The 9,383-nt window shown below is 38.6% G+C and overlaps 1 long non-coding RNA gene across 11 annotated transcripts in view; it reads left to right on the top strand.

Moving 5' to 3' along the window:
• Positions 1–1,967: 1,967 nt before the first annotated feature.
• LOC119155393 overlaps positions 1,968–9,383 on the top strand; it is a 64,464-nt gene continuing 57,048 nt past the window's right edge. For all 11 annotated transcript variants that reach the window (XR_005106714.1, XR_005106713.1, XR_005106712.1 and 8 more), the window contains exon 1: positions 1,968–2,343. This is a non-coding gene — a long non-coding RNA (uncharacterized LOC119155393). The remainder of the gene's footprint in view (positions 2,344–9,383) is intronic.

The raw sequence follows: 9,383 nt of genomic DNA, 5'->3' as shown, positions 1-9,383 counted from the left end.
ATATGTTTGAGGAAAGAGCTAAACAATACTAAATTAATTCAGATTCTTATTCCCTCTCTTTAAACAGCCTTTCAGCATTTTAAAACCAGAAAATGATATTCATGAAAAAGATGTATTTAAGATAAGGCCATGTACTGGTCTTAAAACCAATGATTTTACTACTCTCTAGAGTAAGGTTTCTTTTATTAGTATTTCTGCCCACTTTAATTGAATTAAACAACAACAAAAAAGTAACCAAAATTATGAAGACCACCAGCACTGTGAAAAAAAATAAAAAGTCTCCCAGGGTTTTCAGTTCTCTCCCCTCAGTGTTCTGGAGTCCAGATGTGGAAAGGCCAGTGGAGCCTACAACATTTTTGGAGGAAGGAGAGAAAGTTTTGATGCTACTGCTGTAGCCTTATTTTTTCCAAACCAGAGGATTATTTCTTCACGAAGATTAAAAACCCAAACACCACCACCCCACCTTTTGTATATTATTACTAAACATTATTTTTAAGTGAGCTTTCTAAGGAAAAATAACCCGTTTGTATCTTCTTCGCACTTACAAGCAAAGAAGGCCTTACAAAGACTTCTTAACTCAGAGAAGAACATATAGTGTATTAATCTTCTTTGTAATCCTGCTTGTCAGGTGTGTATGTCTATTTTTAAGATATATTTTCCCTCTCACATATCGAGCAAACATATTGATTTGCTTGCAGTGATACCAGGTCACAGACTACAGAGGAACATTCCCATATCCTATGCAGATACACCTGGAATATGGTGTTCAACTAAGTGATGACAAGGGCAGTCAGTGAGGTGATGATAAAAGTCTATAAATAGCTTAAGAGGGTGAACTCTAAAGAGGAAGGAGCATTGCTTTAAGGCGGCCTGAACAAGCCTGACTGGTAGAAACAAAATGACATCCTGACACCCAGAGCCAGTCATCAGCTGCTGAATTGCCAGCAGTGCAGTCTCGGTGCTTGGCCTTGCATACACCACAGGCATATAATGAATTTACTATTCCAGAATAATTCTGGTAAATTTCCAAGTGTAGTTAAGCCCTTCAACTGCTAAATTAGACCCTAAGTTCAACAGTCCACTAACAGGAGCCACACATTCTGGGTATTTGGAGCGACACTAGACAAAGTCCTGGAAACACAGAAGAGGAAATAAACCTGCCAAGAGGGGGGGGCTGACACAAACCCTGGCAAATCTGTCATACCTCTGCTTTCTGTGGCTCGAGGAAAACATGCATGTGGGATTTGGGAAAGGTCTTTTTAATAAGGGTTAATTGGAGAAGTATGTCACACATGACTGAGTACCGTTTCAAATTACTGCTCACGCTGGCATAACTAAATCAGGCAAATGACAGAACACCAAAATAGGGGACAGTCAATCTTCTTCTCTCCAATTTAATCTTTATAGTTTCATTATTCTCAAAACGACCAAATATCAGCAATTATAGTTCTTATGGAATTTGTTGCTTCTTTCAAAATATTATGACCATATCATAATATCCCCAGAGATCAAATAGCTCTGTAAAATCTATTTTCTGTTGTTGCTTGAATTATTTGCCTGTGCTTTGGGAACTGATGGATTCATTTTTCTGGCTTATATGATGCAAAAGTTAGATGATCCTGATATAGCCCTTTCTGGGCTTAAAAAGAAATCTAGAAAAAAGAAAATAACCACACTTTAGCCAGCCAGAGTAGCATTATTACCACAAAAATTATTGTACAGCCTATAAACATTGTGTTAATCTAAAAGTCAGGTCCCTACCCCTGAACCTGAAGAAAGTAATTTCAGTTTCTCTGTGCTGCCCAAGTTAACTGCAAGCATTTCCTGACACACAGAACGCAGGCAGAAAAAGGAAAAACGTCGACTTGAGAAAAGCACAGCTCCCAATCCCCACCCACCAGCTTCAGTCAAAGGGATGACTTCAGTCCCTTTCTTAACTAATCCTGTCACTGTAAAATCCTACAGTCATTCTTCCACACATAAAGGGAAAACGGACTCGCTAGGAGGACCTAGACTCTTTCAGCTTGAACTGTTAACCAATGGTGGAAATGCAAGAATGCTGAAGTTGTGCCTTCGGAGCCAATAGAGTGGATTTGTGTGTCCCACATGACTGTGTTTCCCCTGGCTTTCACATGGGCAGTATTTAGTTCAATTCAGAACTGCAGATAGTATAGCATGCAGAGCAGCAATGGGATGTCTGAGCACAAGTGGCTGACTTCCAGGCGACTTCAGGAAGCACATTTGTACATTTCTCCTGAATTAAACCGGGATTCTGCACCCCTGACATCCTCCGACTCTCCTTGTCTCTGCAGAAGGAGACAACGACCTGCACAGCACAAAACTGTGAGTACGGGGTCTATTTATTTTTATTTTTACCCAGAAAAGCAAATCTCTTAAAATTATCAAAATGCTACATGCACTACATCGATGGTTACTTTTTCTTATGAGAAGTACAAGTATCTAAAGTGTTATTCAAATTCAGAAGTATTTCTTACATGCTTCAATAAAAGAAAAATAAAAGAGGAAAAGAAAAAAAAAAAGAAAAAAGAAAGAGTTATCCTCCAGGGCAGTGCCTACATGCACACTGCATGCCACACTGCGTCCTGACATAGTCAGCATGCTGCTTTGTTCATAAAGAAAAACAAAGACAAAAAGCCTTACACACGTATGTTGTTCACTTATATTTGTACTCTGTCTCTAATCAGGCCTGATCTGTCCCCAGGGGGAAAAAATAAAGGCAAACTTTAACTCTGCCAGCAAGGGCAGCCCAGACTTTCCAGACATCTGACAGTTATTATAATTAGCTATGAAAGACAACGAAGACACTTTGGGGCAAATAGCTCTTACATTTGGAACAATGAAGTCGAGCAAGGTTCCCATCCCACCCCTTCCACGGGGGGGGAGGGGGAGAGGCGAACCAACGGGGGGAGTGTTAGAAAAGGGTTATGGCTGGACTGAAAAAAACAGAACTAGTATAATATCTGGATGCAGCACGAGGAGAGGCTTTTTGATAAGCAACTTTAGATTGCAGCTTGCATTCACACAGATTCCTGGTGGGGTGGGGATGGGTGTGGGGCTCTTGGCAGCATAACATCAGAAGGTCGGGGTGGAGGGGGCAGCGGGGATGAGGGGGGCAGAAAGAAGAGAATATCCATAGGAAGAGACATTGCAATTGCTTCCCAGAGCTTTGCTGGCCAGATCTCTTTAAGCCCAAGTTGCTTTCTGGGCAAGATTTATGAGAGTTCTCAAACAGAAGCAACAGACAAAGCAGAGCTCTTTTTCTTCTCCGGAAAAGAAACTGAACCCAAATGGATAACTGTCTAACAAGAAGCACCGGTTTGTATTTTTGTTCTTCTCACCCGCTCTGCCACATGTTCATAAACCTTTAATAAGATCTTTCCCCCTCGCCTGCTTGCTACTTATGCCCCCCGCCCCCCCCCCCCCCAAAAAAAAAAAAAAGTTAGATTCTGAAAACTACAATCAGAAGGGAAAAAGCAAAGACAATAGAAATCTGACTCGGTCCTGGCTGGGCTGGATCTCTAATAAAGCATGAAGTGAAAACAGTTTCTAAGTGAAAGATGAGCAGACTTCTCTTTAAAAAAAAAATAATTAAATGCAATAAGGAGAAATTGTTGAAAGACTCCAGACGCTACTAATTATGGCTTAAATAAATCTTCCTGGACAGATGTTTGCTTGCTCCCACTGCAGGGAAAGGAATGTTAAAAGAAGCATTTTTTAAAAAAAGAGATTTGACATGATTTTTTTACATATGGGGTTTTTTTTAAAATACACCATTTTATTCTTTGTCTGCCCTCCTGTTATCTCCCCCTCCCCCAACCGCCGCCCACTGTGAGCTGAGACACCTGAAGGCTAGACACAATGATCAACAGAGCACTGCGCTCGCCTGTCTGGATTCCAGCCAGATTTTTTTTTTTTTCCCCTCCACAATCAAGGAGCCTGCACGCAATGCACGGCAAGCCCCTTGCTCTGCTATGTGCAGATCAGACAGGAGTCTGAACCGTGCGGCAGAAAGATTAAAGACAAACACAAGCCTTTCCTCCTTATGTCGGCCGGGCTCAGTTTCAACTTCATTACAATTCGCAAAAAATACAAAATAAGAAACTTTATAAATGTATATGTCCGTTATTGTACAAAACATGTGCATACGTGCACACACTTTCCAACACGTTGTAAGGGCATCCACCGTTTCCCATTTTACAGTGGTTTCCACTCTAGCTTTACAGTCAATGCAGTATTTTACGTTAAGTTCATGCGTTGCTTACATAATTGCGTGTAGCTCTCAAATACCATGTAAAGGTTTTGTATACGTTTACAATATACTACATAAAGGCAAGTCACTAGTGTACAGAGACCTACATCTGAAAGGCAGTCAAACTGAAATACTTGAACATATTTGGGTTTAGAGAGATTAGCAAGATCTCCTAGACCATTTTGTGGCAGTTTTAAACACAGCAGTAGCGAAATGCTTTGCAAGTAGGTTGTCTTCCAACCACAGAAGGGGAGCATGGCAGGAGACCAGTTAGCTGGCCTTGCAACCCCCAACCTTCCTGTTGCCACAGCCCAGAGAAATACCGACTGGCCCAGTGTCATCGTGCCAGAAAGTTGGTCTTGAGAATGCAGTACTCCCCAAAATAGTTGTTCTCCGTTTGGTGTGGCTATGGATGGGGTTAGCAGAGACATACAGGGAAAAGGGAGATTCAAAGAATTTATTCTGTTCAATTTTTAAATGTATGCCATGCGGACCTATTTTCTAAAAGTCCTTTGGAATTGCACTGTCTTCTGGTAGAAATTACGGTATGATACACATTATGATAAATTTTTGCTTTTCAATATGAACTTTGTGTAAAAAAGACTTAAAAAAAATATGTTTTTAAACACATGCACACACACACACTGCTTTTAATTTACTCCCTGAGAAGGCGTAAACTATAGTTTAGTCACACTAACAGGTACATTAATAGAAAGACATAAATTTTTTTAGCTTTTTTTCTTTAATATTGCTAATAAATACTATGAAAAAAGGCACCCAGCAGAGGTATCCCATAAATTTAGTCTTCAAAAAAACAAAACCAAACTTCCTTTCCAAATAGCAGCAGACATACAAACAAAAGGTTGCATGGAGTGGCAACAATATCCACAGGGATTCTAGAGAAAAGATTTCATAGAAATGAAGATAGTTAACTGAGGGCTGTGACCAAATTTGTATTCCTGTATTTGTTTATTTTTTTTAAGGTCAAGGAATTTAACACTTTCCTGAAGGAACATTTTATATACCTTGTATGAAATATACAAGCAAACTCAACACAGTGATCATATATGAGAGATATATACTTGTAAATGATGTGTTAGTACTAGTGAACTTGCATAAATACATGCTAATTTCCTTTCTACTTTTCCTGGCATATTATGCTTGAAAAATATTTTTTTTTTTACTTAAGTTTCATAAATGTATTTCAAAATAATGCTTGCAGCTGCGTTTTGAAGTGGTGACTTTTATTTTCTTAATGTAATGACAATAAGCAATCATAGTTTTATATGATTTTTCCTAAAGGCTGAAATCCTCTAAACTTCAGAAGTGATTTACACACTACCTTGTATTAGAAGGGATATTTCAACTGGCAATTTATATTTTGTTTGTCTTTACAAAAGTAACAACTAATCACATAAGAGTTAAGCATTAAACCTCAGCATACGAATGCAGGGCCCTTGCCTCCATGTTTAGTTCAACACTCCCTCCTTCTCCCAGTAAGGTCTCTTGGCTTTTGTGAATGCTGGGTGTTCAGCAGCTCTGACTAAAGTAGGCAGGAGATACAAATTCCCAGCATTTTTGCAAATATGGCATTATCATCCAGCTGCTGTTGTCCAGGCACCTGAGATTTGGAGCTATGTTTTAGCTTTTTACACAAAATTTACCTAAATGTGAGAAATTCTGACCTGTGTTTTTTTGCTGACTTCTTTAAACTTTTAAATAGTTGTTGTCGAAACAAAGCAATCATGGAAACTCAATCATATTTATGACTCTATTCCTTAAGAATTTGATGTTTATTACAGTTCATCTCTTAGCCTATGGTCTCCAACTGATTGTGCAAACTCCATGGTGCTAGTCGCACAAACTTCAAGTTCTAATTTCTTTCCTCTCCCCTCCTTCCCCACTGCTTCCTCTGTTGAATCTGTTTTTTTGAGCCTTTCCCAGTTCAAGCAGAAGTGCAAGTTTTAGCCATAAGAATAAAGTGCCTAGGATTACTTCCAAAACCTTCAAAAGATTGGTTGTTTCACTTATACCTTTACACAGCAGAAGTAACCTGAGAGCCTACCAGAAACATGGGCTGTCTCAATAAGGTAACAGGGTCAAATGAGCTCATGCATTACAGATAGGAAGAGAACTGCGCATTGCATTTTTATAGATAAAAAGCACAGAGTGTTTTAATGTAAACAGATTTCTGTTTGATATTTTGGCAAACTGTTGCAAAGCTCAAACTATGGCTGAGCCAAAATGACTTTCGGCATGGTACAGTTAGACCAGATGGCCACGTGTTCTTTTCTTATTTAGATGAGACTTTTCCTTTCAATAACATCTTTCTTCCTGACCTGCTTAAAAATTCCAGCGAATGAAATCAGCACAGGATTTTCAATTCTAATTGACCATGTGCAGAGGAAGGGCCAGTAGAGAAATCAGTAGGGCCATTGTAAGGCACACTGCATCAATCTCCCCTTTGTCCTGAATCTTTTCTAGCATGAGCTAAAATAATTAAGAATATTTAATTTATATTATTTTTACAGCAGCAAACCTAGTCGCGTTCAGGCAAAAATCATTGCAAGTTCCTCTTTTACAAGTGCGTGCAAAAAGGAATGCACATATCTATCACACACCAGAGAAACACGTAGTCAGCATCATTTAATTGCCTAATATTAAAAATAATAATAAAACCCCTCAAGCAAAGAGTGAACAAAAAAAAGGAAAGGTGTGGGTGAATTAAAGAATGAGCTGTTTCACCTTTTCTGATGAAATCAGAAAGTGTGAGGATATGGTAACTTCTCCAATTAAAAAAAAAAAACCAAACAAAAAACAAAAACCAACCAACCAAACAAACAAAAACCAACAGACCACACAGCATTTTAAAAACATCAGAAAATTATAATTTTCCACTGGCCAAAGTGCTCACCCTTAAAACATCTGTAATCTTCAATTGCTATTCATTTACCTACATAGATTTTATACACATACCCCACCCATGCTACGTAGGTTGGTGATCATTGTCTCACTTGTGTCTGCGTGATCTACATGTAAAGTACAGACTGTAAATTCTGTATATATCACACACAAACATTATCTACAAAAATAATGCACACAGATGACATCATTACAGTCTTACCTACTATTTAATTTGGATTCAGTGAGATATATATGGAGTAATATAACAATATTTACTGAGATTTAGCAAGTGAAATATGCAAAAGACGCCCAAGGTCCTACCCATATGCTTACACAGCCCATGGATAAGGTAAGTGAGTAAAATGAATCTTTTAGAAGAAAAGCAAGGCAAGCTGGAGGGTGTGGTGGGGTGGGTGGGCATGGGGATGGGACATGACACCAACTGAAAGCAATACAGAGCAAGTTTAGTTGGTTTTGTTCTGTGGTTGTGTTGGTGTATGGTTGGGTTTTTTAAGGTTGGGGTGGTTTTTTGTATTTTTACACAAGAAAAAAATTATCAACACATTTATCATTCCTGTACTATTTTGTACAAATTCTCTCTACTATTCACAGTTTAGTTTGACATTATGTATGATTGGTTGATGGTTTCAGGTCACCATAAGCTTGAATCAAGAAAAAAACAAACAGCTCTTGAAAATAACTTCTGAAAAATAATTATGAAAAGAGTTTCAGTAAAATAGTTGTCTTGAGTTGAATCAGGTTTTCATTAAAACCCCAATCACTTTTTAAATACCAGGTGAAAAACAATCCAGGAGAAAATGCAGTGGGCAGCATGGCCTTTGCTATATGTCAAGCCTGCAGGCCAAGTAACAAGTGCGTGAAGAAACATGCCTGAGAACACAAAACAAAGCACAGACTTTGTGACTGGCCAGACAGACATGGTAAAAGGTCTGGTTTCAGCTCTCCAGCAAGATGCTTTGTAGCCTTGGGCAAATCATTTAACTGCCTGGCTTCTCATCTACACCATATTAGTAGAATTCAGGTTTTGAATTTGTGATTATTATTGCAAGGTCAGCATTGAGATAGATGCTTGAAAAGAATATAAAGTTCCAGACAGAACAATAGTCTTTTTTTGTTGTTGTTATTAAATAAGATCATTTTTGGTGTGGTATTTCTATAACTAGATGAGATACAAGGCCTGTTTCTCAAGAGGTTCACAAAACTCAGTTCTAGCTTAATTTTCTTAAGTTTTTAATGCACTTAAACATTCACTTTTTTTTTTTTTTTTTTCCCTAACATGAAACAAAACATCAGAATACAGGATAAATGTAAGATACTACTCCATCTGTAATGATGCTCTATATTCAATATTAACTGCCGTCACGCAAGGCCTAACACTGAAATGCTGACTCCTATAGAGTAATGGCTTATTTAACAGACTGTCCCATGGTACCAGTGAGACTAACTGCAGGCTAAAATGCTCCACTGCTCGACCAAGAGTACCAAACCTGAGCCCTAGACATTTACTACCTCCAGTATTTGTGCACCAAGGATCTGGCCTTTAATGGCATTGAATATATTCTTATTTCAAAAGCTTCAAGGAAATTGACTGAACTACTTCCATGCTCAAAGCATCATGATGAAACAGGTCTTCAATTTCTATGGACCCTTTGCCATGAAAAGTAAATACCTTTACTGGGTTCTGCCCCCTTTGCTGGTGATCATTAAATTGTGCTCCCAGCTTCACCTTTCTGCTTCTATTGACAATTCTTTCATTCCCGCCATTGAACAGACCAAATTAGAAACCCTTGGGCAGGAACTGTAAAAATCACTGCACAGGAAAAGAAATCAGTGGGCCCAAAGTAATCATGAGATTTCACAGATTTTTTTTCAGGCTGCCATTTTGTAACTAACTGAAATGATGGTGTCGCACACATGGAACCGAAAAGGTTTTTTCCCCTCCATGAACAAATATGAGGGATCTCTGTGTGAAAGAAAATTAAAATTTCTGCTGTATGTTTCTATTAATCAATATTCACACACAGTATGAAAGAAATACTCAGACTTTCAGCTATCTATGTGTCAGTGCTGTCCAGGAGTTGTAAAAATTAAGAAAAAGGCAATGTGGCAGATCTGCAGGTTATCTCAGAGGGTTTGCAAAAGGGTTGGGGTAGTTAGAAGCAGGCGAGAGGGAAACATCCTGCATGGA

This window comes from Falco rusticolus, chromosome 11 (assembly GCF_015220075.1).
Source record: "Falco rusticolus isolate bFalRus1 chromosome 11, bFalRus1.pri, whole genome shotgun sequence".
Lineage (NCBI taxonomy): Eukaryota > Metazoa > Chordata > Aves > Falconiformes > Falconidae > Falco > Falco rusticolus.
This window is presented reverse-complemented; position numbering and strand designations above follow the sequence as displayed.